We start from the raw sequence: 27,293 nt of genomic DNA on the forward strand, positions 1-27,293 counted from the left end.
GCCCAAAAGACATCACTTTGAACTCATAACGCCCGCAAGTCAATCTAAACACAGTCTTGGGTACATCCTTGTCTCTTATTCTTAGCTGATAGTACCTGACCTCAAGTCAATCTTTGAAAAAGTAGTCTTGCCTTGAAGCTAATCAAACAAATCATTGATCCAATGCAGTGGATATTTATTCGTTATGGTCACCTTGTTAAGCTCTCGAGAATCAATGCACATCCTGAGCATGTCGTTTTTCTTCTTAAAAAATGACATGGGCGCTCCCCAAGGTGAGGAACTAGGCTAAATAAATCACTTGTCCACCAATTCATGCAACTGGACCTTCAACTCTTTTAGTTCAGCTGGTGCTATTTTATAAGGAGCCTTGTGTACCGGAGCCGCTCGAGGTTCCAAGTCAATAGTAAACTCGACATTGTGAATCAGAGGTAATCCAAGGAGGTAAACTACAAAGACATCCAAGAACTCTTCAACAACTGGTATTCTTGCTACAACTTCTTCTCTGATGGATTAGACAACACTTGCACCAGATAGGCATCTACCCCACTAGCCAATCCTTCTTCGCTTGGATCGCAGATATAACCTTGGATCTCGACTTTAGCTTGCTACCTGCAAATTCTATATAATCCCCTCTAGGGAGATGAAAACTGACCACACAGCTCCGACAATTGATACTTGCAAAGTGCCGAAATAGCCAATCCATACCCAGAATGATATCGAACCCAAGCATCTTGAACACTATCAGGTCGACATCAAGTATCCTCTATCCAAAATCCAAAGGACAGCCTAAGGCTACCTTTGAACACCAAATTGTCTCTCTATTTGGCAACGCCACGACCACAAATAGCAAGGGTTCTGTGACTAAGTTGCACATTTGTGCAAAAGTGGTAGACACAAAGGACTGGGACACTCTCGAATAAAAAAAAGTACAAGCATAGTATTTATACAAGCGAACTCTACCTGATGAGATAAAACACTCCCAATGAAGTTCTAAAAATTAACCACACAATGAATCAACTTAAAAAGACTGGATCAAGTTCATACCTATGATGACCCCCGCATCGTGAGTCTTCAATGCCTCATCATCAATGTCACCAAGAGTCAGAGCGTACACTCTCGCCTGCATTGTCTGCCTCTGATTCGCCCTTCCACCGCGCTGTCCTGGTTGATTTCCTTGAGCAGCATTAGGGCACTTGCTAGCAAAATGCCCTGTCTGACCACACTTGAAGCATTGGGTCCCACCCTGATGACAGTCACCTTCATGGGATCGGTTGCACCTCCCACAAACTGGGGCTCGACCCCCCATGCGCACACCAGTTGAGGCCTGTGGTTTGGCCCTCGTCCTTAGAATAAATTTCTGAGGCAACCCCGAGCTACTTCCCTCTCTGGCAAAGCTCCTCCTCTTCATGCTTGTCGGAGAGCCTACAGGACCACCAAATTCTCGCTCTGCTATAGAGGCCACCTCAACAAACTCTAAAAAGTCAGAATTTGCAAACAAGCAACTTGCCTGCGGATCTCCGGATGCAATCCCTCCTGGAAGCGCTCAGTCTACATCTCTTTAGTGGCAATGAGATGCGTTGCAAACCTCTTGAGCTCCATAAACTTTCGAGCATATTGTTCCACTGTCATGTCTCGTTGCACTAGGCTGTTGAACTCCCTTGCCTTCTGATGCTTCACTGTGCTAGGGAAGAAGCGATCATTAAACTCCTTCTTAAAGTGTTGTCAGATCACTGCTGCGAAAGATCGCAGCTCCATCTCAAGGATCTCTCGCTTATTCTCCGACCAAGCGGCAGCTTCACCTTGCAACATGTAGCTTGCATACAACACCTTTTGGGACTCAGTGCATCCACATATCTTGAACGTCCTCTTAAGATCTTTAATCCACCTCCCAGCCCTTAGCGGGTTTCCCTTACCATAAAACCGGGGGTCCTTTGGGCCAGGAAACGCTCATAAGAGCACCCTCTCTGTTTCTCCCATTGTTGGGGATGGAAATTCTACTTAAGGAATTCCATAAGATTCATTGCCCTAGCCATGGCGTAGTTCCCATCACCTTGTGATAGCTCATCCTTGGGGTTTGGCCAAAAGGTTCGTCATGCGGCATCCTTGGTCACACAATCTTCTTGCCAAAATGCAACCCTTAACCCCATTTTTAAACTCAGCAAAAGAAAACTTCAAGATTAAAGCCTACATTTATGGTACTGCACCTAGGTAACATGTTGTTTTACCTAGAGCTGAATCGCTCTAATACCACCTATGGAGCCCTTAAACCCCATGTGTGATTTGGTAGAAGTTGTGATACTAGGATGATGATCGCACAAATTATACACTCGATCACCTTGTCCAAGTGTGTGCAAACATGCAAAAAGTGTACAGAAAAAAATATCGTAGCGAAAAAATACAAGGCAGTCAAACTAAGTATTAGAAAGTTTTAAATTGGAGTACAACCCGAAATAAGGTCCTCCAGGAGGTTAATACAGTCATGCGGCTGAAAATAAAGGAATGGAAAACAAAGGTCCAATAAACAATAATGTGAAAAGTCCATCATCACTCCTCAAGTGGGGCTGGTCCCTCCTGCTCATACCCCTCCTCTGCATCAAAATCTACGATCATATGAAACGGAACCATAGGTAGGAATTCCACAATGAGATTTCACAATCTCAGAAAATAACTCAATAGAACACACCCAAGAGATTCAAGCATAAAATTATACAAGCAAACATGTTCAGCAGTTGTGAAAGCAAAAACCCCAAAAATCATTTAATTACAGCCACTCACGCCAAAAATTCCTTGGTACCCAAACACGATCATTTAATTACTGTGTACACCATGGTCTCCCCTCGAGACCACCCACACACCCTGACTCCCTTTGTCACACCATGAGTAACGACCGTGCGTGTGACTTCGTTATGAGCGATGCCTAGCTCCACGCCCGATGCGTAATGTGACCAGATATCCTCTAGCCCTCGCCAGTGGAGGGGCTCCAGAGTTGTACCAAGAGTGTTACCGTCTTAGTCGAGCTTGTTGTCACTCGGTGACAGCCTAGGGGACATCACTCAGTTTTATACGCTTCCGAGTGATCAGAGCAGCTCCACTGAGATAATACCCCATCTCGACTTGAGGTCATGATACGCACTCACCCACACCAAAAATATATTTTCCAAAAAATCCAGTTTTCAGACTACCCAGTACAACATAGAACATAACACATTTGAATAAATCATAACAGTTATTGAAAGTAGTAATATGCAAATGCATGACAGACAGTTTATTGGATGGCATGGTATAGCATGCAACAATCACACACAACAACACAACAGTCACAAATCCATAGTTTCACAAACCCCAACTACATGCGTTTCCCATCCATCCAGCCCTTGGCCCAATTTTCGACAACAACTACGTCAAATAATTCCAACACTTCTCCGGACCCAAGGCCCTTCTCAACACAACCAGACTGCAACAAGTTAGTGATAATTTTCATTTTAAAATATCAAGGGTCACGTTGAAGAGTTTCTTATGACGCAGGAGGTAAATTTTCTGGATGATCACGCGTGATGGTTTACGGTGTCCCACGATTGAACGAGTGCACGTGTCGCTGAGCAGACGGACAATGACAAATGAGTTAAAACGGAACACAATTTGATGATTAAAAAAATACTAAAAAAATGGTAGATAGCTTACTGTTGTGGCATGTAGAGGGGCAGAGTACGGTGGAGCAATGGCGGCAGGTGGCAATAGTGACGTAAATGGGAGGAATAGGGGCTCAAATGGGTTCTTTTAAAAGTAATAGATCTGAGGGAGGAAAAAGGGTTGTCAAAGGAAAACTCACGACGGGGTGTGGTGGTGGCGCATGGCGGAGTAGATCCCAAAGGGGGATTTTGGCCAAAGGTTGGTGGGAAACAGAGGGGGAAAAACCTAACTGAGGGAGGGAAAGGGTCGGATGACCACTGCGATGCTACTGGTAGTGGGAAGGCTCGCAACAGAACACGATGATGATATAAGTCATAGGCTCTGGAGGAGGAAGGAAGAAGAAGAAGGAAGAAAAAAAAAGAAAGGAAAGAAAAGAGAGGGGTGCGGCGCCAAGGGAAGAAAAATGAAAACTTAGGGTTTTCACCCACAAGCTGAAACGACGTCGTTCCATGGGGGATTTTCACTTCCTAGCCCTTAAACGACGTCGTTTTGGGAGAAGAGGGCTAAGCTCCCAACTAGCCCACAGGATGGGCACAAAACTCCCCTCTTTTAGGCCTAAAAACATGGCCTACAGTATTTACACAACCCAAAAATCCACAACCATCCAAAATGGTTCATAAAAAAAAACCCTTAAACAATAGAATAAAACACAATAAAATAAAATAAACTAAAATAAATTAAGATAAATTAGAGTAAAATAACACCCTAAATTTTTGGGGTCTCACATTAAGTAGTTTGATTGTTATATCCCTATCCATCAATGAACTAGAAGGACATATTCCAACTACAATAGGAAGATTGTTGATGTTACATGGTGTTTACCTTGGATCTAATAGACTATGAGGTGCCATCCCATCAAATCGTTCTTATTTGGGAAGGTTGGCTGAATTATATATATTTACCAAGCTTGGAGTTCTTAGATGGTTTGTGTAACAATTTGCCTGAAAGAGGGGAGTTTTGTGCCCAGCCCGTGGGCTAGGTGGGAGTTCAGCCGTCTTCTCCCAAAACGATGTCGTTTAAGGGCTGGGAAGTGAAAATCCCCTGGAACGACGTTGTTTCAGGCCTACAGTATCTACACAATCCAAAAACCCACAACCATCCAAAAGGGTTCATAAAAAAGACCCTTAAACAATAGAATAAAACACAATAAAATAAAATAAACTGAAATACATTAAGATAAATTAGAGTAAAATAACACCCTAAATTTTTGGGGTCTCACAGTAAGTAGTTTGATTGTTATATCCCTATCCACCAATGAACTAGAAGGACATATTCCAACTACAATAGGAAGATTGTTGATGCTACATGGTGTTTACCTTGGATCTAGTAGACTATGAGGTGCCATCCCATCAAATCGTTCTTATTTGGGAAGGTTGGCTGAATTATATATATTTACCAAGCTTGGAGTTCTTAGATGTTTCGTGTAACAATTTATCTGGAAAGATTCTCAAGTCTTTAGATGCACTTTTACATCTCAAGCAACTAAATGTCTCTTTCAACAAACTACGAGGAGAACTGCCTACAGGAGGGTCATTTGTTCACTTCTCAGCCATTTCGTTTGAGTCAAATGATGCACTATGTGGTGTTCCTCGACTAGAACTTCCCCATGGGAAAAATGTGCTAGAGTATATATATATTACCTATAATTGGGTTAGCAATACTTAAAACCACCATTGTGTTGGCTTGGAAAATATGCAAAAAGGGATCTTAAATTTCCATTTCAAGTTTATTTGTATCCTCTTGCTATATGGAAAAGAACTACATACCAAGCACTTATTAAAGCAATAGAAGGATTCATTTTACAAAAATTGTTTGGTGAAGGAAGCTTTGGGTCAGTTTATAAAGGAACACTTTCAGATGGCATGAATATTGCAATAAAAATGTTCAACATGCAAGTAAAAGGGGCATTTAAGGATTTTAATGTAGTGTGCAAGGTATTGCAGAACATTCATCATCGAAATATTGTCAAAATCATAAGCATTTGAAATAACATATATAGACTTCAAAGCCCTTGTATTGGACAACATTCCAAATAGGAACTTAGAGATCAGTGGTTATACTCTCAAGGTCATTGCTCGAGTATCTTACAAAGGCTAAATGTAATGATTGATGTGGCGAATATATTCATTATGGTTATTCAAGAGCTATTGTTAAATGTCACTTGAAGCCTATATATGTTTTATTAGATGAAGATATGGTTGCACGTGTTACTGATTTTGTCATGGTGAAGCTCTTAAGTGATGAGGATTCCATAACAAGAACCATGACTCTTTCTACTTTTGGGTATATGGCACCAGGTACTTTTATAGATGTAATTATATCTGTACACAACTAAGTATATTGATATTGCATTTTTGTCATTTTCTATTTCAAATTTTTGGTTCACTATTAGAAAATATGAAAGCAAGTGCTCACAATAAGTTGTAACATTATGTCTTAAGTATGGATCAGAACGAATTATTTTTACAAGAAGCGATGTGTATAGTTATGGCATCCTACTAATGGAAACTTTCACAATAAAAAAACCTACAAATGATTTATTCTGCCGTGGACATCATTACTCATTTCGACAATGGACATCATTGATGCCAGTTAATTTATTAGAAAACGAAAGATCAGATTATTCTGCCGTGGAGGAGTTGATGTTTTCAGTTATGAGATTGGCTTTGGATTGTTGTGCGGAATTACCTGAACAAAGAGTTAATATGAACGATGTGTCAGCCATACTCAACAAGATCAAGTTAAAGTCATTACGAGACATAGAAGGATGCTAACGTGATTGGTGAGTGTCAAGTTTGTTTACATGCATCTCTTTCGTGCTTGTCCATTTCTTAATGATAAAACAGCTAAAAATGAGACATGATGTATTAAGTCGTAGCTTTGTTATTATACCAACCCTCTTTTGTTCTAAATATTCTTCACCATATTTCAATTATTTCAATAACTATATAGATAGTTATATAATATATTAGCCACCTCATACTCTCTAGAAAAGTAAAAGAAGTGATCATTGGCCATTGGAAGTAAAGTTATAACTTCTGGGCTTCTCTTAATAACAAAATTATATTTTATTTTCTTGATTCCATATAGCAAGCTAGCAGCACATATATATGTTTATCTTTATATTTTCAGTTATAATGAAATAGCAGATGTTCCTTAGCTCTGTGGATTGCTGAAGCAAATAGTCACTAATTTATTGCAACTAAGAAAATCTTTTGCTACCATTACTGAGTATCAAGATAATATGGATCATAAAGATCCTGGGCAGACGTAGAAGAAGTTCCCGTCCATATTGTTGCACCTAACGAACGATTACGGCTCTCAGCTCCAATTGAGTCCATCGATTCGTGTTGGCTCTGATCGAACTGCTCTCTTAAAGCTTTAAACTTGAATTCATCTCCATATACGCTTGGATCCATAATAACTTCTTCAACAGCTGTTTGGCCTTCGATCATGCTTACTACTGCAGACATTGTGTCTCTCTCATATAATGAATATTCCACTCTGTAGATGTTGGGTTTTGTTAGGATCAGAACTAATTCATATATACTGTGAAATATTAATCATAATCATGCAATCTTTTTCATGCAGAGGATACACGACACTAGAATATGCATTATGGGGTTATATAACATATAGAGCAGATGTCTATAGTTTTGGGGTTGTTTCGTTGGAAATTGTTGCCCCGGGGGGGGGGGGGGGGTGGGGTGGGGGGGTGTGGGGGAGGGCGGCGACGTGGTGGGGGTGTTGTGGATTTTGTTAGATTTCTAGAATTTCTTATCCCCTTAAATGATAATAACCACAACATAGGAAATCAGATAGTGTACGATAATAGAACATTTGAACACAAGCTTTTATTATTCAGTCATTCAAGAATACTGAGTCAACGTTTTGGGGGTGATTCATGTTAATGCTTGAATAGGCAAAACTCTCTCTCTCTCTCTCTAAAAGAGCCTTAGAAGATTGCTTGAATATGTTTTATGTCAAGACTACTCGAAATCAATCATGAATAGATTGATAATTCCTATAGCTATAAATTTAGCAAGCTTGTGTTGCAAATATTGATAACTAAAACATTAAAGTTTCAACCAAATACAAAGTCCTAGAGTTTCTATAGAACTTTCCATATATAATAAGAACATCACTAATATGCAGAACCTTTTTTTTTTTTTTTTTTATAAGAAAACTTCATTAGAAACATTACAGACTTTTGTCAAACCATATGGCTTGAGAAAGAAAATCTGGAATACAATCCCACCACATAACAATGTTTTCCACATAATTAGCATTTCTTGCTAACCTATGTGCTGCCATATTCCCCTCTCTGCGCACATACACAAATTCGCACTCAACAAAATAGGATGATAGAACTCGTACTTCTCTGTATAATAACCCAAGTAGTGATCCCTCCATTTAATTTTGCTGTAAAGGCTCCACCGCCAACAAGCAATCAGATTCCACTAAAAGCTTTGGGATTCCCATACTCACACACATCTACATGCCTCGAAATATAGCAGTTAACTCAATTGCTTCAGCTTCCTCCACCTCATGCTCGACCTTGCTAGCTGCCATCAACACATTGCCTTGATCATCCCTCAAAATTGCACCCAAACCAAATTTATTTTGATCTTCGAAAATGGCACCATCAACATTCAGCTTTAGCACACCTACTGGAGGTGGCTTCCATCGATATTGGTACTTCAATTGAACATTTGATATTAACTGACCTCTTTAAAATTTATGATTAACGCTTTAAAATTTATGATTAACGCGACAGCATGTTTTGCAACTATCTTCGGGTTCAACAACGACTTTTCATGTACCATCTTGTGAAACTCCAAGTCATGTAGAAAAACAGTGGCAACTTCTTTATTGCACCCACACAAAACTTCAATGCAACCTCAAAAAAACTCATTCTGTCATTTGTCACTAGTTTTGGCAACAGTTCTTTCCATAGTCCTTGAAGACAAACACAGCTAATCAAAGCATGATGAGTATCCTCTACCTCAAGCCCACAAAAACAACACTTTCTTTCAACTGAAACATGTCGTCTTAACAAATTTTCTGTAGTAGGGAGCCCTTCTTTACACGAACGCCAAGCAAAGATTTTTATCTTACTTGGTACCTTCATCTTGCAAAGTTGTTTACATAAAATCTGATATGTCCCAGCCGTAGCTGATTCTGCATTACCCGAATCCATTCATGCCTTTATAAATCTATAACAACTCCTTACACTAAAGGCGCCACTTCTTTCATGTGCCCAAACTTTGATATCCCTTGTAACTCCTAGCTACTACTTTGAGAATGTCAGCCACTACACTTGGATTGAAGAGAGCTCTAAGCTTGTTTACATTCCACATTCTTGTATCGTTATCAATAAGTGTAGCCCCCACCTCGTTTGGAACATTTTCTGGTCTAAACACCCCTTTGGAAACAAGCTCAGTGTGCCCTAGTATCCACTGATCACTCCAAATTCTTACAGCTCCTCCGTCTCCTATTCTCCATCTACAACCTGCAAACATCCATTTTTTTGCTTCGCATATGCTTCGCCAAGTGTATGATGGCATATGTCCCAAGCCAGCTTGCTGAAAACTAGAATGTGGGAAATATCTAGCTTTTAACAATCTGAAAATCAGAGAAGTATCATCATTCATTAGCCTCCATCCTTGTTTAGCCAATAGAGCCAAATTAAAGACCCTAAGATCTTTAAACCCCAGCCCTCCATGTGATTTCATCTGACACATTTTAGACCAACTGCACCAATGAATTTTCCTCTCCTCTCCCTTTTGTCCCCACCAAAACTTTGACATAAGACTTTCTAATTCAGAACAAAGACTAGAAGGCAATAGGAAGCAACTCATCGAATAAGTTGGAATAGAAAGTGCCATTGCTTTTAATAGTACTTCCTTCCCTCCTTGTGATAGCAGTTTCACTTTCCAACATTGGAGCTTTTGCCAAACTTTTTGTTTAATGGAATGAAATGCTCGATTTCTTGACCTACCCACAATGGGTGGGAGGCCTAGATACTTTTCATATTGTTGTATCTCACTATTCCCCCATAGCAATCTTATCTCTTCTCTGGCCTCCCTACTTACATTTCCACTAAATACCATGACAGTTTTTTCCTTATTAATTTTTTGACCAGACACTGCTTCATATCTCTCTAGAACTTCTTGCACCCTTCTGTTCTCCCCTACCTCAGCTTTGCAGAAAATGATACTATCATCTGCAAACAACAGATGATTAATATTTGGAGCGCCCTTACAAATCTTTAGCCCTGAAATCTCCCCTCGCAGCCTTGCTTCTTTTAATAGCGTAGTCAAACCTTCAGTGCAAATAAGAAAGAGATAAGGAGACAAAGGGTCCCCTTGTCTCAATCTTCTACTAGGAACTATAGGCCCTTTTGTATCACCATTTATCAATACAGAAAAAGAAACTGAACTGATACAAAACAGAATCATATTGATAAAATTATGGTTAAACCCCATAACCTCCATCACTGATTTTATAAAACTCCACTCCACTCTATTATAGGCCTTACTCATATCTAGCTTCAATGACATAAATCCCTTTTTCCCTCTCTCTTTTTGTTTAAGAAAATGGACTAACTCATAAGCTATCAACACATTATCAGTTATTAAACGGCCAAGGACAAAAGCACTTTGACTATCTCCAATAACACAGGGTATAACAGACTTCAACTTATTGGAAAACACCTTTGCAATCAATTTATAGACCACATTACAAAGACTAATTAGTCTATAATCACTAACTTGTGAAGGGGACTTCTTTTTTGGAATAAGAGTAATGTATGTATGATTTAAGGAGGCTGGAAAAGAACCTGTATTTAATGCATCCAAGACCGCTGTGGTCACAAGTTCACCCACCCTATTCCAGTATTTTTGAAAAAACACTGGGGACATTCCATCTGGACCCGGGGCTTTGGTGGGGTTCATTTGTTGTAAAACTACCTTCACCTCGTCAGCAGAATAAACTTTACTCAGCTCCTCATTCATATTGTTATCCACCCTACCAGCAAGAGATTCCAGAAAATTAAACGAGCCCCTCGGATTTGAAGTGGTAAACAGCTTTCTGGAATATTCAATAACAAGCATGTCTCTTCTAGTTGACTCATGCCACACCCCATTATAATCTTGGAGTTTCCCGATCTTATTCTTCCTTCGCCTTTGTGAAGCCTTCATGTGAAAATACTTGGAGTTTTGGTCGCCTTCTTTGAGCCATAGAGCCTTTGATCATTGTCTCCACATAACCTCATCCCTTTCAAGCCATTTCTGTACCTCTGCCCGTGCTACCTCAGATTCCTCTCTATTATTCCCCAAGTGGTCATTTTCATGAAGCTTTAGCAGATTCTGTTTTGCTTGAGACAGATTCTTTTGCACATGGCCAAATGAGTGTCTGTTCCAAACAGCCAATTGATTACCACACGACTTAATGAGCTTCATCACCTCATCCATCTTTGTTTGACCTGTACATCTTCCCCATGTTTTGCTGATAATTTCCTCACATGCTGGCTCGCCTACCCACATAGCTTCAAACTTAAACATTTGCCTCCTCTTAGGACACTCCCGGACGCCTTCCACATCAACCCATATAGGGACATGGTCTGAATATGCCACCAAACCGTGAGTGACAGTAGCATTAGGGAAATGATGCCACCAAGCAGAATTAGCCAGACCCCTATCTAGCTACTCACTTATACAGTGCACCCCTTCTCTTCTATTACACCATGTAAAAGGATACCCATTAAAACCCAAATCCCTCAACCCACACTCATCCACTATCTCCCGAAAAGCTTTAACTATCTCTCCTAGTTAATCACTTCGGTGAAAAAATAGGAATGCTATAATAGAACAAAAATATGCTGCAAATTGACGGATAGAAGACAAGATATAGTAACGCCCCATCCCTGTGGGTAGAGAGAGTTAACTCATGTCACCTAAAAAATCATTTTTTCCAACCACAGTACATACTCCAATTTTTCTCTATCACACAAAATACTCATTAATTCACATAAATTACTTCAATATAATTATTCTAAGACAATTCAAAGTCTTCATATAGATATCAACCTCCCAACATATCATATCATCAAAGTACAACAAGCTTACTGAATAAAAATCATCAATACCCATATAAATCTTCTATGCTTAATCCATTATTCTTAACTCATCTCACCCATGTTCCATACTATTGATCATCAGCTGAAATATTCAAATCACCTGAAAAATATTGTGGAGATAAGGGGTGAATTATCAACAGCTCAGTAAGCAGAGAACATATAATAGTATGCAAATATGAGCATTTACAGAGTTCAGAATGCAGAACAAAATACTTTTTATTTTCAAAATGCAGAGTCAGAACATGTTATCAAAGATATCAGAGCGAAAGTTCAAAAATATTCTTATTCAAAATTCCCTTGGTACAACATAACTGAAACATCATATCAGAACATAATTACATGTTTTACCCCCGTGATAGGGTTGTGGAAACCCCGGCGGCCAACCGAGCAGAAATAGAATGTGATTCTTCCTCTTATCATTCTCGGAGTCCTGAGTGTGCACATAGGAAAAATCACGCAGAAAATCACTTTGTTTCCAATGTGGGTGCACCATAAACAGAAAAGTTGGTACCAACCCAAACAGAGGCCACAGTTTTACACTCATGGTAAGATCAGAACAGAATAGAAACAAAAATAGAATGTTATGCCAGAGGTTTTTAGAAATCACATCATATCATATCAGAGTGCAGAACAGAATAGATTCAGATCACAAAAACATAATTTATGCACAAAATTCCACATTCGCTCTCTTTTGCATAGTTCAGAAACAAAATGCCAAAATAGCTCATGTCTACACCAGTCATGCCAGAAAATAATTTATTCATAAATAGAATCTCATGAGTAATGCAGAACAAAAAACTAAGGTAGTTCAAGTTTCTTTTCATAACCAAACATGCATATTTTTCAAAAATCAATATCATCTCATTTTATTTTTATGCAAAGTCTAGCATAGGAACTTTGCTTACCTGGACTTCTTAGTTTTTTAGAATTTTTCTAAATAATGTCGAGTCAACTATAAATTGGCACCTATAAAAATAATCATGTAATTTTCATAAATTTTCAATCTATCACGTATTTCGATATTTAAGCCTAACCTTCTAAAATAACTTATTTTAATTCCTGGAAACCTAAAATCCTCATAACTCCAAAATATATCATCACTTTCTAAAATCATCAATGTCCATTTAATAACTTTGACTAAAACATTTAAAAGTCTAACTTATTTACTATAGAAGTGTAATTATAAAATCTGATACTAGATAATATACTTATTCCAAAATATTTTAAATTATACAACAACAATAAAATAAACTAGGTCATAGTAAAATACAACATTATCGATTATTCTTTCGAAAGAAATAACAAATTTAAAGCACTTTAAGAAATATTTTTGACTAATATAAAATAAGATGAAACTTTCATAACATTAACATAAAAATTATCATACTGAAACCCATTGTAAAATCAACCCAACCAAAAAATATAAACTCAAACAACCTTATGATTTGGCTTGTACTTAAAGGGCAAACTTGTAATATCATAAAATTAGTGTAACACCCCGTATTTTAGTGTATTTTTACTGAAGGATTATTTTTTATTGTTCAAAAATTTATCCTCTTATTTTAAAATTGGTTGGATTTTTAGTAAGTTTATTTCTATGATTTTAATTTGGTGAAAATTATTTTTATGTGCTTTCCAAATATTTATTTATTGTGCACTTAAATTGCTTTTAATATTTATATTAATTACTGTGGGATTTAATTATTTCAATTTGACTTTACCATTACGTTTAAATTATTTTATTTAACTTGTGGTTTTAAAATCATCTCCGTTGGATCATTTTTGTGACCCAAGTTATGAGAATTGTACCTCATTTCTTTTCCCTCCATTTTTCTTTCCATCCTTTTCTTTTCTTTCTTTTCTTTTTTCTTCCTTATTTTCTCCCCTCCCCGTGCGCGCGAACCAGCCCTCTCCCTCTCTCTTCCGTCTGTCACCTTCACCCAGCCCGCCGCCGTGCGCCGGCAGTGGTCGACACCGCCCGGCCGACCAGCTCCCCCTCCCTCCGGCGACCTCAACCCCAAAATCCCAGCCCCTACCTCGCCGCCGTTAACCACCCCCAGCTCTTCAAAGCCGCGGGCCACTTTCACGCCAGCGCCGCCGTGAGCCAGCGGTGGCCTTCACCGCCTACCCCATCGTGTTCCCCTGCTGCCGGCGACCTCACCCCACCAACCTCACCTCCATTCGCGCCGCCGTTAACCACCAGTAGTCCTTCAAGTCGCGGTGTCACTTTCGTTCCAGCGCCGCCGTCGCGCCACCTTCGGTCACCATCTTCACACCACTTCATCCTCGACCTCTTGGCAACCCATTGGACTCAACCCCAGCTCCGATCTGCCACCGGTGAAGCTCCACCATCTACATTTCCGATTTGGATATTTTGGTCTTCTACCGCCCATTCCGCCGCCACCCACGGCAAACCACCACCACCATTGGCTTCACCGACCTCCTTAGGCCCTACCCTATCAATCTTGGGTCTTCGTTTGCCTCCGTTTGAAAGTTGGTATTTGTGACCCACGGCCACAGTGTATTTTACACTGTGGTGTTGCTCAAACGTCGACTTTTTCAACTTCGTGATCCTTCGGAAATTGTTATATTGCACTGTAAGTATTTTCTTTAAAGAACTTTCATGATTTAAATATATTTTTGCACTAACACATATTATCTGTGAATTGGTTTGTTTTGCCGGACTGAGTCCGAGGAGTTTCGGGGGTCGGATGGATTGTGGACGGAGTTGTTGTGTGTTTGTTTGCATTGTGAATTGTGATTGTTGGTTGTTGGTTGTTGGTTATGGCTTGTTCATGTACATCGCATATTGCACGCATGATCATGTTTGTAAAGAAAACTGGGTTTTCGCATGATTGCATACATGTTCATGTGTTTATTGGAATTGGATTCTCATGTGAGTAAAAGGAAAATAGACTGTAGGGATGGTGGTAAGCAGGGATGGTGGTAGAGTCCCGCCTGCGATTCCCGCCTACGGTGCACGCGGTAGGGATGGTGGTAAGCAGGGACGGTGGTAGAGTCCCGCCTGTGATTCCTTCCTACAGTGCTCTGTTAAGTATTCATTGTGTGTAAAGGAACTGTAGGGATGGTGGTAAGCAGGGATGGTGGTAGAGTCCCGCCTGCGATTCCCGCCTACGGTGCACGCGATAGGGATGGTGGTAAGCAGGGATGGTGGTTGTGTCCCGCCTGTGATTCCCGCCTACGGTGCACGCGGTAGGGATGGTGGTAAGCAGGGACGGTGGTAGAGTCCCGCCTGCGATTCCCGCCTACAGTGTCCGATAAATGGGTTGTTTGTGTGAATCATTTTCTGGGAAAATGTTTTACGGATATTTTGGGCCAAAATCGGATTTTTGGCGTGTGTTGGAAATAATCATTTTTCTGGAAAAAATGGTATTTTATGACTAAATGTATTTTGTCATATTGTTGGTTGCATTAATGTATTTTTATCCCGAGAGTTGTTTGGTTTATACTTACCTGTGGTACCATTTTATGCTATCGCAGATTTTGATGCAGATGATGATGGCGAGCCTTAGCTTGGCTCCGTTGGTGGAGTGATTTGAGATTGCTCCTGTTTAGCGAGTTATGTTTTTATCAATTTATGTATTTACCTTTTGTATTATATTTGGGATGACTGTATAACTTTTAAAGATAAATTATTTTGGACACCTGTATTTAAATTTCTGGTACTTAGTTGACTTATTTATATTATCCGCTGCGATTTTTATTGTGCACCTTTGCATGTTGCACACACACTTGAGCACATTTCGTTGGGATGTGTGACCGTGTTGTCACCATCCTGACGTCACGATTCCCTTGTTTTTTGTACGTGGGAGTCAGGGCGTCACAATTAACTAAGTCAGGTTTTTTTTTTCTTCTTTGTTTGCAGGGAAATAAACCTACACCAGATCCTTTACTTTAAAAACAATTTAAAATACTGTAAACGTAAATAAAATAGATTCCACTGTTACATGTTAAAAGTTTAAAAACAGATTAATAGAGTGGTAACTCAAAGGGTAACCAAGTAATTTCGGTACATAAATATATTATGCATGACCAACTTACGCTAAGCTTCTGTAAAACTCTGTTATAAGAAAACAGATTTGTGAAACAACAATTTGCGAGGTGGAGGCTCACCGAGAGATGGAGAGCAGGACGAGCGGTGAGCTGGGCAGTGGACGGTGGCTGTGAGGGCATTGGCATGGCACTGAATGGGAGAGAAAGAGAGAGCGATGAGCGAGAGAGGCACACGGTGAGAGAATGAGGGAGAGACTGAGAGAAAAGAGAAAAAAAAACAAAAAGAAATGGCGTGAGCTTACCGGGGGCTTGAGGTGGCATGCGGCGGACTGGGGTGACGGGAAGTCTTCACCGGCAGTTTCTGTGGGGTTCTTGGTGGAGGGTGGTTGCAGTGGCTCAAGGTGGGCGAAATTGTTGTTCTATTTTTCAAGAACTAAAATAAGGGAGAGCTTGTGGGGGCACGTGGAGGGGTTGGAGCTTTCGTGGTGGAGTACGATGGTTCCGTGAGTGGAGCTGTTGGCTTTTGGCTGTTGGCGGAGGAGTCATGCCAAGCGGAAGAGTTGGGCTTTATTTTTGGCTGTCTAAAATAGAGGAGTTTCATGGCTTGCAACGGAGGCTATAGGAGAAGGTGGGCGGCAGCTTCGTGTGGCTGGGCATGGTGGTGAGGTCTGGACTGAGGTTCACATGAGGTGGACGAATTGGGCGGCAACAACTTGGGGGTGTAGTGGGTCAGAGAAGCAGATTCACACTATTTTTGGTGAAAGGAAACGAAGGGTGATAGAGGCTGTGGTTGACGGCAAGGGTCCTCGCTAGCGGCAACAACATGGAGATCTTGGTTTGACCTTCTAAGTATAGGATGCTTAACATATAGATAAGATATATATAGTAAACAGATAAAAAACTAGAGAAAAAAGATGGAGGGTCGTGCATGAAAATGGAAAATGGACATGAAACTGAGCAGCACGAAGTCTAGAATTTTTTCCACGGGCCTGGGCTCTTTAGCCTAAAAAACAATATTTGGCCCATGGTTTTTTCCTAAGTTATAGGGCACGACTCAACTAAAAGAAAATACACTTGTTCCATGAAATCATCGGCCCATAAAAAGATTTCCATCCGACCCAAAAATATTTAAAGAAATTATTAAAATAGCAAGCCCATGAAAAATTTCGTTATCCGCATAAATACAATTTGGACCCGCAACTAGTATATATAAAAAAATAATACTTGAAAATTAACTGGGCTCTTCATATGTATAAATCCAAAAATAAAAATTTTTGAAAACGACTTGTTGCTGGACCCAGGTGTTACAGCTTACATGGTTCCAGCAACTCGGGTGCTGATATGGGTGTTTTCCTCTTCATCGAGTTTGGCCAAACCAAAGTTAGAAATCTTTGGGTTAAGCTTCAATCCAATAGCACATTTGTAGTTTTAATGTCTCTGTGAACAATTCTCAGTGTTGATTCCTCATGCAAGAAAGCTAGGCCTCTTGCAATGCCAACACATATTTTTTGCCATGTAGGCCAGTCCAATTTTAATTGGTATTGCCCTGGACCTGCATTTTTTTGTAGAAAGTCGAATGGGGGACTTCATGATCAACTTGGTTCTTAACATAAAGCCATATGTAGTGTTAGGTTCCTACCCTTATTTGATAGGAAATACTAAATAAAAACATTAAGCATACCAAACAAAGGACGAGCCAGACAATTGTTTTCCATGTATTCATATACCAAGAATAGTTGATTTCCTTCAACACAAGCTCCATACAATCTAACATTTGGGTGTTGTAAACTAGATATCATGCCTATTTCATTCACAATTTCCTTGACATGATTTTGAAGAAAGTTTCTTAACTGCAATTATGGTACCATCTAATAATATACCCTGCATTTCAGAAGAAAAAAAGTATGCATATTTAAGTATGCACTTGATAATATATTGAGATATGTCTTTTGCTATGTATCATGGATAGGTAAGAAAAAATTTATCAAAAACCTGAATGCATGAAGAATTACAATTTCGAATACCTTGTATACAGATCCAAAACCACCTTCCCTAATCATGTTTGAAGCATCAAAGTTGTTAGTGGCAACTTTGATTTGCTTGTGACGCCCCGACTCCCACGTACGGAAACACGAGAATTGTGACGTTGGGATGATGACAACACGGGTCACGCATCCCAACAATAAGTGTCAAGTGTGTGTAAATGTAGAAAGTGTACAACAAAAACACATCGGATAAATTAAATAAGTCAACTAAGTACCAGAATTTTAAATACGAAATTACCAAAATATAAGTAGTACAGAAATGAGTTATACTGTTATCCCAAAAATATAATACAAAGGGTAAAATACATAACAAGTGGGAAAATAAAATCTCGATACACGAGAGCAACCCCAGATCACTCCTCTGGCGAAGCCAAAGTCTCAGGCTCGTTGTCTTCATCTGCATCAAAGTCTACGGTTCCATAAAATGAAACCGCAAGGTATCGAATACCATGAGATTGTGAATCTCAGCAAGTATGACAAAACATTAATGCATCCAGAAAATAAGAGTGCATATGACAAAACACGAATGTGACTCCTAAACACTCATTTTCTATGAAAATGATTATTTTCGAACGCACGCTAAAATTTTCATTTGACCCAAAACACGCCATGAATAATATCTATCATTTTCCCAGAAATGGCCCAAACATAAACCAACCATTTTCCCATAAAATGGTGCTCGTAATCATTAAATCATAAACTGCCATTTTTCCAGAAAATGGGCCAACATAAACTTATCGGACATTGTAGGCGGAAATCACAGGCAAGACTCTATCATCATCCCTGCTTACCACCATCCCTACCGCATGCACCGTAGGCAGGAATCGCAAGCGGGACTCTACCACTATCCTTACTTACTACAATCCCTACCACGTGCACCGTAGGCGAGAATCGCAGGCGGGACTCTACCACCATCCCTGCTTACCACCATCCCTACAGCCCCTTTTTCCTCTCTCTCAAACCGTTCAACCCATTCATTTCAAACATACCCAAAATCATCTCACATGAAAACCCAATTTTCATTCACAACACATGAGCATGAATGAAATGATGCAATAAATGCCATGATGCCAAACACAACATAAATGCATGCAAGCATAATTCAATTAAATAAACAACCCATCATCACATCCAAACGACCCCCATACTCCTCGGATTCAAGGTCCGACACAACCAACTAGACTGCAGAAGATTTGTTAGTGCAAAAATATATTTAAATCTCAAGAAATTCTTTGAAAAATTACTTATAGTGCTAAAATATAATTTTTGAATAATCAACGACGTGCAAGAGGTGGCGGCACAACAACGTAACAATGTATTTTAGACTATGGTCGTGGGTCTCAAAAACCCAACTTTTGAACTGGAACAAACGAAGACTCGGGTGGGCTAGGAAAAGGCTTAGGGGTTTTGGTGAAATTAATGGTGGTGGTGGTGGGCCGTGGGTGGCGGCGTGGGCGGTGGTTGAAAGCCAAAACACACAAATCGAAATGGGGATGAAGGGGCTTCAAGGGTGGCAGATTAGGGCTAAGGAAGGGTAGGTTAGGTAGTTGGGAGGCCGCCGGTGCTGTGGTGAAAAGATGGTGGCCAATAGTGGCGGCATGGCGGTGCTGGGGCACAAAATCCATGCGGCTTGCAGCCGTACGTGGGGCTAACGACAACAAGGGAGGAGCTGAAAATGGTGGGAGAAGGTTGTCAGCCAGAGGGGAAGAAAATGGGAGGGGCGGTGTCGCTCACGGACGGCACATGGCAGCACTGTGGGTGGTTGAAAAAACGGACAGGGGAGAAGAGAGGGGCTGTCGTGTGGGAGAAGAGAAGAAGAGGAAAAGAAGGAGAAAATAAAAGAGAAGAAAGAAAAGAGAAAAGAAGAAAAAAGAAAAAGTGAGTGAAAGAAATGAGGTTCAATCTTCACAACTTGGGTCATAAAAATTGATTCAACGAAAAGAATTTCAGAACAGTAAGTTAAATAAAATAATTTAAACACAATGGCTAGTTAAAATAAAATAATAATAAAAATCCAACATTACAATAATTTTAAAGTCCAACGTTAAACTAATTTAAAGTAAAGAGTAATTTGAATAATGAACAATAATTAATAACAAGAAAACACATTGAATTAATAGTTAAAAATCTTAAAATAATACCACGTAAATTATCTAAAATTTAAAACAAGAAAACCCATAATCTTAATTAATTAAATAATTTACTTAATTAAATTACACATAAATACTGGTTATCACATTGCCTGTAAGTGAAAAAACATGTTTGCATATCTAATCCGCTCAAGTCCGCAAAAGGAATGAAAAAGGTGAGGCTAGTGATAAAATTGTATCTTATAAACGAGCAAATACATCGAAAGTGTGTTTAAATTCTACAACCTGTTCAATACAAAGTGATAGTTTCAGACTTTCAAGATCATGTCATCATCTACCACGAACCATTGAAACAGTGACATTGTTGATAGAGCAAACTTTTTGATTAGGGTAAGATAACTCGTTTTTTGAGGCAATCTGATTTACAGTGAATCCTGGCTGCCTTGGGTAAGGTAGATCAACAATCTCACTTTTTAACATAGAAATAACAATAGATACGGTTGGTCTATCTTTAGCAAATTCTTGTACACACAACAGCCCGACATGTATGCACCTCAAGATTTCCTTTTCAAAGCCAGATCTTGATATTTTGGGGTCTACTAATGCTGCCAAGTTGTCCATGTTCCACATTTTCCATACCTGGAAAGATGAAAATTTGATTGGAGAAGATTCATTGTCTTGTATAAATCTTTACTTTGAATGCTTGATTAGTATCGATATCAAGTTGGGAAATAGGCAATTGAGCATCTAAAAAATGAGGCAATAAGGGAGACTTACAAGTCCTACAAGGCTCACACTCCCCTCGTCATGATAAAAATGAGTGTTTTTCCTTCCGCTTACTATCTCTAGCAACAACACTCCAAAGCTGAAGACATCCAATTTTTCTGAAAATCGCCCCTCCATTGCATATTCAGGAGACATGTAGCCACTTCAACATTTGAATACATCCAAACATTATTATCCATAATATTAGCATTAGTATCTGATTGAATTCAACAAATAAAAGGTACTTACTATGTTCCAACAATCCTTTTAGTATTGGCTTGGTCTTCATTGCCCCCGAAAATCCTGGCCATTCCAAAGTCTGATATTTTTGGATTTAGCTCTTCATCCAACAATATGTTACTTGCTTTTAGATCCCTATGAATAATTTTTAATCTTGAATCCCTATGAAGGTAGAGTAAACCACGACCAACTCCTTCAATCTGATGAATTTAATTCAAACAGATAAGAAAAACAAAGTGAAGTTGAATTTCATAATAGTAATGAAAGTAATATTTGTAAAGATAGTCATAATAAAGTATGTGTGTAGAAGCTAAAATTCCACAACCGTACGTAGATATCATTTTTCGTCTTACGATGTAGATAATTGTAGATTATGATATATATTTGAAGATGCTAATGTAGGACATTAGAATGAACTAACCAAAAAGAAATGCGTCCAAACTTTTGTTTGGCATGTATTCATAGACTAGCAACTTTTCTTCTCCTTCAACACACCCACCAAGGAGTCTAACAAGATTTCGGTGTTGGAGTTTAGAAATCACTACGACTTCATTCATAAATTCTTCTAGCCCTTGCCCTGAAGATCTTGCAAGTCGTTTTACGGCAATTTCTTGTCCATCTAACAATTTTCCCTATAAACAAACAACAACTCATTGACTACATATTCAAATTATTAGGCCATCATCCTCTACAAGCACAAGATTACCTTGTATACGGGACCAAATCCACCTTGTCCAAGTTTGTTAGATTGGTGGAAGTTGTTCGTTGCACTTGCTAGTTCCTTAAGACTGAATATTGGTAGCTCTTGGAGCTTATCTTGGTTCATGTTGTCTACAAGATTTTCTTCACATTGAAATCCTTGGTACGTTCCCCCTATATAGAACAATAACTTTTGCTTAGTTTTTTCCCTTACTAGTACTTTAGCCAGTCATAGTGATAGAATCGAATTTAGAATCTTATAGAAATTGAGATGCAAAAGAGAAGAATGTGAACGATGGAGAGACAATCGAATTTACATTAGTTGAAGAAGAAAACAAAGTAAGAAAAAACCTATCTAATTTCTATCTAACACGCACGTATTGACTATTGATTACCTTTTTCCCTCGATATCCTGCTTCCTATGCAGCCTTTCCAGCAAAGAATGCCTAAAATGAGTAATAGCGCCGATAGTAAAGCTCCAGTCACAATGAATATTGTGGTTTTGACATTAATATGATCAGGGGGATTATCTGCAGCATTGAACAAATAGACCAGCTGATGATCCATTATTATATCAACTGTGAATTTATTTATTAATCTTTATTTTTGTCATTAACCTAATTAGAAGAGAACGAGGAGCAATTGGACAGTAAAATTAAGATTGTCGTCATGAGATATGTATATATATTACACCCTCGGAATTATTACCATTTTCTATAGAGATAGCCGATATGAGAGGACCATATGTTCCTCTTGTTGGGGCATCTGTTGTCCCTTTGCCAGCCCAATGAAAGCGGATAAGTAAGACTTTGTTACTCACAACTGCTTTAAATATCCGAACTAAAGCTATGTCGACCCCTTGTGCTTCATTATTGATATCAAAATCCTTCAACACCAGTTTATCCTGAAACAATTAATTAAACTCGATAAATCTGGGACGTTATTTATATATATATATACATATATATATATATATAAATGTATGTACATATGTGTGTGTGTGTATTGATTTAAATTTCTTACCTGGATATAAACATCAAATATTCGTCTTCCAAGACTGCAAAAAGATTTGTTTCCTCTTATTATTATCTCTGCAAAGTGTAGCGTGATGGTATATTTTCCATTTGCCAAGCAACGCGCATAATACGTGAGAGAAAGAGGAGAGAGTCGTGCGCTTGTGTACAAGTCAGGGCTGTTCATTCCGAGTATTGACGCATTATTTGCTATGTATTCAATCGAGCTGGCATTAACATCCCAGAAATTTCCAGTGGAACTGAATCCCCAAGTATTCTCTCTACTGCGATAAAATTTTGCCGCACTTGATGCATCTAGATCTGCTTCGTATTTAATGTTTTCAATACTGACTTCGTTTCCACCGCAATTTATATGCACTGAATTCCAGTCTACACATAAACAATATCCTTTTAATTTAGGAATTAGGGATATATAGAACCAAACATCATAGATCCACCGTTAGATACAAGGTTTTAGAGGGTGTACAAGCTGCATGCTGTAATGGACCCCGTTCACAATATTCTAGAAAGTTCCAAGAAGTGGGAAGAGAAGGAGAGAAAGAAGATCAAGAAGAAGAATGTAATTGACTGAATATTTTTCCTGCCTTTCTCTTCTTCTTCAATTTCGTATTTATAGTGTTTACAACTCTTCAAACGACAACGTTCTATATGAATCTACACTTATTCGAGTAAACCAAAACGACAACGTTCTACTTATTAGTTAGCACTCCATTAAAACTCACTCAAAACGACAACGTACAATTAAAACACGTATTAAAGTCAGCTTAACGAACTAAACTGGCACTTTCCATCTTATTCTCCTACGCAGAGCTGCCTTCCCTCTTTCAGAATCACCCACAACCACCTTCCATAGCCATCTTAACTGCTTCTTTCCATGACCATTACATACCCCTCCCCTTTAAAGCACCTTGCCCACAAAGTGAGGGAATTTCTGCCTGATTTGCCAATAAGGTTCCCAAGTAGCTTGCTCAATGTCAGCCCCTTGCCACTGTATGAGAACTTCCACCAAGGGCCTGTTGTTAACCTTCTTGCTGCGACGTTGAAGGATAGCTTGGGATTCAGGAACAATCTCGCCTAAGTCATTCACTGGAGGCAAGGTTGAGAGTGGATAAACTTGCTACCCCAACTTTTTCTTTAGACAAGATACATGGAACACAGGATGTATTTGAGACTGTGGAGGTAAGTCAAGCTTATAAGCCACTTGTCCAATTCTTTGCAATACCTGAAAGGGACCAAAGAACCTAGCTGACAACTTCAAATTCCTCCTCAAGGCTAGAGACTTTTGTCTGTAAGGTTGAAGCCTCAAATAGACCCAATCCCCCACTTCGAAAACTCTTTCAGTATGCTGTTTATCATACTGAAACTTCATCCTTTCCTGCGCCAGTACTAAATTGTTCTTCAATGTCTCCATTATCTGCTCTCGAGTCTTCAACACTTCCTCCACAGCTTGGTTAGGAGATAGCCCAGGAATATATGCTTGTAATCTGGTGGGAGGTACTCCATAAACTACCTCATACGGTGTGAGCTTAGTAGAGGTATGAAAGCTGGCATTATACCACCATTCAGCCAAAGGCAACCATTCAAACCAATGCCTCGGTTTATTACCAGAAAAACGCCTTAAAAAATGTTCCAAACACTTGTTTACAGCTTCAGTTTGTCCATCACTTTGAGGATGGTAAGCTGAAGAATAGGACAAATTCACTCCTTGCAGCTTGAAGAACTCCCTCCAAAAAGAGCTAGTAAAGGTAGACCCTCGGTCCGAGACAATTCTCTTAGGCATACCATGCAACCTAAAGACATTGTCTAAAAATAAAGAAGCCACTTTAGCTGCTGTGAGAGGATGCTTTAAGGCCAAAAAATGAGCATATTTTGACAGCCTATCCACAGCCACCATAATGACTGAGTAGCCCTTAGAAACAGATAAGCCCTCCACAAAATCCATGGAAACATCTGTCCAAATTTGTTGAGGAATTGGTAAAGGCTGAAGTAAACCAGCTGGATGGACATTTTCCCCTTTGTTCTTCTGACAAACCTCACACTCCTTTATAAACCTCTTGATTTCAGCCTTCATCCCAGGCCAATAAAAATTAGACCTTGCTCGATGCAAAGATTTGTGGAATCCTGAATGACCAGCACAAGGACTAGCATGGATAAAATGTAATATCTTGATTTTCAATTCTGAAGAATCAGGAATATAAATCCTTCCCTTCTTAAACAACACATCAACTTTTAAAGAGAAAGTAGAGCTAGCAGAAGGATTCTGCTGTAAGGCAGCAATTTGTTGCTGAACCACTTGATCTTCAGCATAAGCCCTTTTTATCTCCCCTAACCATGTAGGATTTGGTACAGTAATGGCCACCAAAACATTATCAGCTTCAACTTTAGCTTCAGCTACTTCCCTTCTGGACAAGGCATCAGCCACCTTGTTCTCTACTCCCCTTTTGTACTCTACAGAAAAATCATAACCCAACAACTTGGATAGCCACTTCTGTTGTGCAGGTGTGCCAACTCTCTGTTCCAATAAGTATTTAAGGTTGTGATGGTCCGTCCTCACAATAAAAGAGCCACCAAGCAAATAAGGCCTCCATTTCTTTACTGCCAAGAGTAATGCCAAAAACTCTTTCTCGTAGGTGGACAGCAACAGGTTCTTGCCTTTTAAGGCTTGACTCAAAAAAGCTAAAGGTCTTTGTGCTTGCATCAAAACAACTCCTACACTAGTAGCACACGCATCACATTCAATTATAAATGGCTTAGAAAAATCAGGTAATGACAAAACAGAAGGTTGTGTTACAGCTTGCTTAAGCTGTTCAAAAGCCTTAATTGCTTCAGCAGTCCACTTGAAAGCCTCATTCTTCAACAAAGCAGTTAATGGAGTAGCTATGATGCCATAATGTTTGATAAACTTTCTATAATATCCAGTCAGCCCAAGAAAACCCCTCAATGCCTTTACTGACTTAGGCAGTGGCCATTTAAGCATTGACTCCAATTTCCTTTGATCAGCCATGACCCCATCCTTGGATATAAGGTGACCCAAGTATTCAATTTCATGAGATGCAAAATGGCACTTAGACCTCTTAGCATAAAGCTGATGGCCTTCTAAAGTGTGCAACACAGTGGCTAAATGCTCCAAATGAGATTGAAAATCTTTACTTTAAACCAGTATGTCATCGAAGAAAACAATGACAAATTTTCTCAAGAATGGTCTGAACACATCATTCATGAGGCCTTGGAATGTGGAGGGTGCATTAGTGAGTCCAAAGGGCATTACAAGAAACTCATAATGACCCTCATGTGTTCGGAATGCTGTCTTTGAAATGTCCTCTTCGTTCATTCTGATTTGATGATAACCTGATCTAAGATCAAGCTTAGAAAATACAGCAGCTCCAAAAAGCTCATCAAGTAATTCATCCACCACTGGTATAGGGTACTTATCCTTAATTGTAGCTTCATTAAGTACCCTATAATCTACACACATTCTCCAAGAACCATCTGTCTTCCTTACTAAAAGAACGGGTGAAGAAAAAGGAGACTGACTTGGTTGAATAACACCAGACAGCAACAACTCCTTCACTATGTTTTCAATTTCAGTCTTTTGATAATATGGATATCGATATGGTCTTACACTCACTAGTGTTGCATCCTTTTTTAAGGATATTTGATGGTCATGAGACCTTTGTGGAGGAAGGCCTCTAGGCTCATCAAAAACTGCTTTGAATTTATGCAACAAATTCAAAATATCCAGAGGTACATCACTCAACACCTCTTGAGACTGAATTGATATTATCTGCAATAATAAGCCCTTATGTTCTATTGTGGCAAGCTTAGCAACCTCAACATCATCAACCAGATTGCTAGCAGTAGAAGGTAAAGCTTTCAAACACGTTGCTTTCCCTTTATAAGTGAATTGCATGTGAAGCTTACCAAAGTCCCAAAGAATAGGACCTAGTGACAGTAGCCATTGTACCCCCAAGACAATATCACAGCCACCTAACTGTAAGGTAAGCAATTCAGTAACAAAAGTTGTACCTTGTATATGGAGAGCTACATTGCTACATCTTCCTTCACTATTCACCATATCACCATTTGCAATTCTCACCTGCATAGGAGCAGATTTTTGCACCAACCAGCCACACTTTTTTGCTACTGCAGTATCCACAAAATTGTGAGTACTGCCAGTATCCACCAATATCGTGAGCCTTCTATTCTTTACCTGACCCATCACTCTCATAGTTTTCGGACTTGGAGTTCCAACCATTGTCTGAACTGAAATAGAAGCAACTCCAGGAGCATCTTGCACCTCTGTAGGTTCAACCTCAATGTACTGATCAGTATCTTGCTCAAACTCACAAGACTCGCCTTGAGAGAAGTCCATACCTTCCAAAACATATAGCTTTGGCTTTGAACATTTATGGCCTGGCTGCCATTTCTCTTCACAAAAATAACAAAGTCCTTTTTTCCTCCTATCATGAATTTGAGTCTCTGAAATTCTTTGATAAGAGACTTTAGAAACAGGCTGGACCTTAGGAGTGCCTAAAATTGATGGAGCTTGACCTATCTTCTGTACACCAGCCACTGG

General features: G+C 39.3%; 1 pseudogene; it reads right to left on the reverse strand.

The window, feature by feature from the left end:
- Nucleotides 1-27,293, reverse strand: part of LOC121268110 — a 75,226-nt pseudogene that overhangs the window by 41,883 nt on the left and 6,050 nt on the right.

This window comes from Juglans microcarpa x Juglans regia, chromosome 5S (genome assembly GCF_004785595.1).
Source record: "Juglans microcarpa x Juglans regia isolate MS1-56 chromosome 5S, Jm3101_v1.0, whole genome shotgun sequence".
Classification (NCBI taxonomy): Eukaryota; Viridiplantae; Streptophyta; class Magnoliopsida; order Fagales; family Juglandaceae; genus Juglans; species Juglans microcarpa x Juglans regia.